This window comes from Siphateles boraxobius, unplaced genomic scaffold (assembly GCF_051911475.1).
Source record: "Siphateles boraxobius isolate OS27281-9 unplaced genomic scaffold, OSU_SipBor_1 107, whole genome shotgun sequence".
Lineage (NCBI taxonomy): Eukaryota > Metazoa > Chordata > Actinopteri > Cypriniformes > Leuciscidae > Siphateles > Siphateles boraxobius.
The window spans coordinates 942997-947300 of record NW_027508708.1 but is presented as its reverse complement, the minus strand read 5'-3'; the positions used below and the strand labels follow the sequence as shown (position 1 = coordinate 947300).

Below are 4304 nucleotides of genomic sequence, written 5' to 3'. Positions count from 1 at the left end.
GCCCATTGCGCATACAGCTCAACTAACGCAATCGTTATAAAGGTGTTTAAACAACAAAACACTTCCACTTGCACATATTTGACAATCGGAATATCAGTGTTTCATGCTATAGCTAATACATTTGTGTATAATTTTAATAAAAAATAAAAATTACATAAACGCAGATCATAATTCATTTATCGCTGTGTTGTGGTTGCGCTGTGCCATGTGACAAGCAATGACGCGTCACCATGGAAACATTAAAGTCACAGGTTCTAAATAACCGTCGCCTTGAAAAACTCACGCTGGGGGCTCAGTTAGAATATTTTAAACTTACGTGTGAAAGGGTTAATGCTGCCTCCCCAGCACACCACAGCATAAACAAGGACTCTGGCCATGTTTAATCTTGCTCAGAGTCACTACTGGTATGGTATTCCTCAGAATCACTATCAAAGTCAATTTCTGTTTCAGTCAGGACTTGAACATAACAGTTCTTTGCATGCTTTGCCAGGCTGTTGCTTGCTTGTTCTTCATCGTCAAGCTCCGTAGACCTTGGATACCATCTTGAAGCAGGCCCCACGTCTCACCTTACATGTTAAAACACGTTGAGCCTTTATTAATTAGAAACTTTCCGAAATATTGTAATGTATGCCAAGTATAACCAATACATACCTGATGTCACATTAGAAAGCTGGGATGACATCTGCTTCAGGGTGTCTGCACGGGTGCAAAGAAACGTCCAATGCTTGTTCATCTCTGCAATAAGAATCCTCTTCTCCTCCTCAAGTCTCCTTACTGCCATCACTATGTCGAACGCCTTCCTCTTTGTCCTTAGATCTACAGAGTCTGGATTACATTGATGAAACATAAGTCGGTTGTATTTAAGATTAGTATTTAAAGATTTTCTGGGGTTACAATCGAGGCATGACAGATTTTGTGCCACTATGTGACTATTTCACATAGTCAACACAATTGTGTACATACCACCGTGTGTAAGCTGCCATGGCCAAACAATCTGGTCAGATAGAATGGTGTCCAAGGTCAGTTTTTCTGCATTAGGAACCAAGGTGTTATACATTTCCACTACAGAATTTACATTTATTTTTCCTCCCTGATCTTTCGGCGGATCCGGGCACGTCCTTTGCATCCGTCACTATCTTTATAAAGACGCTGGGACCTCCTCTTAACACTTGCCACCAGCTCCTCAATTCGGCTGGCAACAGCGGCAACATCAGCATCATTTGGGGATGTTGTTGCTGAGAGGAAGAAATGAAGAGAGAAGAAATATGATTCTTGATTCCATGAAAAAATATTATTTCTGCTGTATGAGCAAAATAAAGCCTCAACAATATTTTCATATTTCTCTGTAACTGAGGCTACACGTGTAATGATAGAAACTCGGAAGCAAGATGCAAGTAAAAACTCAGTATTTATTATAAAGCAATGATGAAGCAAGAAAGAGTCCAGTGGTAACAGGCTAGCGGCGCAGGGACTCCAATGGTCAGATGAATCCGGTGAGTGAGGTGACGGAGAGTGCTGAACAAACAAGACGAATCCAGATAACGACCACAGGAACACGAACAGGAACAACGAAGGCACGGGACTGGAACGCAGAGGGATCAACACAACCGGAAATCACAAAACAACGATCTGACAATGGAGATGAGAAGTTGATGAGATATATACACAGGAATGGATAGACTGCAGCTGGTGATGAGGTAATGAGTGATTGCTGAACGAGCACTGATGAGCGGCCACGCCCCTCTGATCAGCGCACACACAACAACAGAGACACGAGACAAGAAGAAGACATAGGATTTACCAACCGTGACAACACTTGTAGCTAAGGTTGAGTATAGTTAGGTTAGTTAGATTCTTTATTGTACACATCTTTTCCACACGTCATCAGCAATCAGAGTATGTGCTCTTTGACTACGATTACAATGAGCCTCTTTGGAATTGCAGCCAAGCTTAGTCAGAAGTGATACATCAAGCACCATATCAAACAGTATAAAACAGTATATTCTACCTTCTGGCCACTCATTATATCAATGATCCAGCTCTCCAGTTGATTGTCTGTGATGTCCATTTCCGTTTTCACGGCCTCCAGGTTATGCAACTGGCTATTGTGGCCTTCAAACACAAATGACAATGAGGCAAACAACTTTGACTATTGTAGATAAGGATTGTAAAGTACGTTCACTATTAGAAGAACACATACAACACTGATTAAGTATGCAGTACATTCATACAGTAGGTGGACAACCAGAATAATACTTTTACAGCCGCCATTCTGCCGCGGCGTTAAAATTTGGAGTGTATTTGCTGCCTTTTACCACTAAGAGGCGCTACAATTACAGACTTTGAATAGTGTCCGTTTACTCGTTTATTCTCTCTATTGCGTAATCTGCCGCCGCGCCGCGGCTCATTCAGAGTGATTGAAAGCTGGTAGCAGATGAAATTCAAGTGAAACGTAGTTAAATTAATTCATATAGTATATTATATTTAATATTCATATAATTCACAATACTGAAATTACTGAAATTAAATTGAATACATAATGAAAACTTAAAACATTGCAATAGAAACATATTCAGGCTACATAAATTAGGCTTTGCAAGAGCATAAGACGTTAACTTAATAGCGTTCAGACGGTAGCTCTGTGGTCAACGCAACGACATGAGCCTCGCGGAGCTTCATGCGACCGAGATTGAATCGCATTGTAGCCGACATGCTGTTAATCGATGTTGGCCGACAGCATTAACGTTTTACCGTTTTTGATGCTTAAATAGGTTAGCGAGTTTATTAACTTTTTATTTATTTAAAGTCAAGCATTTTGTTTAATTATCAATGGCACGTTAGAACATAAATTTGCTACATTCCTGTAGAGCCGCTGCACAGACAAAACTGACGAAGGAAGACTGTCTGCCGATTGCATCAGAAAATGAAAATGAAGAAGCTTGTCTTTAGTCTGCTAAATTATTGTGTAATGTAAAAAGACAGTAAAATTACTTAGGTTTGAAAACCCATCGAACAATTCAAGGTTTAAATAAATTGTCGGGACAGTTTTTTTTTTTTTTTTAAACAGGGTTGCATCGAGTTTAGAGTTTATTTCCTTTGCGATGCAAAATAAGAAACACAGAATCTTATTCTTGCGACATTTGAAATTTGTATTGCCAAAATTAAAACAGTACAAAACGAACATAGTCCAAATCAACATATATTAAAAACATGAGTTTTTCTTTGCCTCTCTCGCGCTGGATCTCTCTCGAAATTAAACATTTCAGGGTAAAAACACATAATCTGATAATACTGTATGTCGCTGCGTGTCATCCATACACATGTAAAAAAAAACTAAAAAAATTATTTAGCCTTTGTTGATTCAAAGACACAGCATGTCTAGTTGAATTCACCTTACAATAAAACAAGGTTGGTCGCGAATTAAAGAGCTCTGTATCTGCTGATCACTCCCATTCGTTTCTTGGCATGAACGCGTCGTCAACAGTTCATTTTTAGTTAATGCCAGATTGTTGACGCTCAAACATTCAAAAAAAAAAAAGTTGAAATAACTGGATTGAACACTTAAATTTAAATTTTGTGTGAAAAAAAACTTTATAGCCTACAATAAATAAACTAAAAAATTAATAATTTAATAAGATATGGGGCCACATCGAGAGATTTATCCTTAAAATAATTTTGCCTTTGCTCATCAGGCTGGCTATCCGACACTCTCCATATGAAAGAAGAACATTAACACCTATTGTCCTGCACACACGATAAAGCACTGAACTGTCCCTCAAACCCCCACAGGCTATCTGAGTCATATCTGAGTTTGAGATTGACTTAAAGGGGTGGTAAAACACATTTTTTCGAAGGCTTGATTGTGTTTGTGGGGTGCACTGTAACATGTGTTCATGCTTCGTTTTTAAAAAATTGCATTATTTTTCATATATTTTACCTTTATTCTACACTGCTCTTCCCATCCTTGTAAAAACGGTCTGATGGTTTCCGGGTTCTATGAAGCCAGTCCATCAGAAATACGCAATGGGCTCAGATTGGTTAGCTGGCCAAGTGTGTTGTGATTCGCTAACCGTCTAGTGCACGTTTCCCAGAAAACTTCACGCCCCGTACCTTTACTGGTACTTTGTGCTTTGGTGTATTATAAACAATGGTGTCAATAAAACCAATCGTACCCGGGGAAACGTTAGTGTAGATGATCGAGCAGAACCTGTTCAAGAACGGCTGTTAAACGACGTTTCAGAAAGGTTTGTTTATTGTTGTTCTCTCATTACTTTTTAGATACGCTATTATTTAATTGTGCTAAT

The 4304-nt window shown here is 38.9% G+C and overlaps 1 long non-coding RNA gene across 1 annotated transcript; it reads right to left on the bottom strand.

The window, feature by feature from the left end:
• Positions 1-382: 382 nt before the first annotated feature.
• Positions 383-1231, bottom strand: LOC143756038 (uncharacterized). The gene is made up of 3 exons (XR_013209759.1): positions 964-1231; positions 652-825; positions 383-566 (listed from the first exon to the last, which is right to left on the bottom strand). It is a non-coding gene; the product is annotated as an uncharacterized LOC143756038 (long non-coding RNA).
• Positions 1232-4304: the final 3073 nt, after the last annotated feature.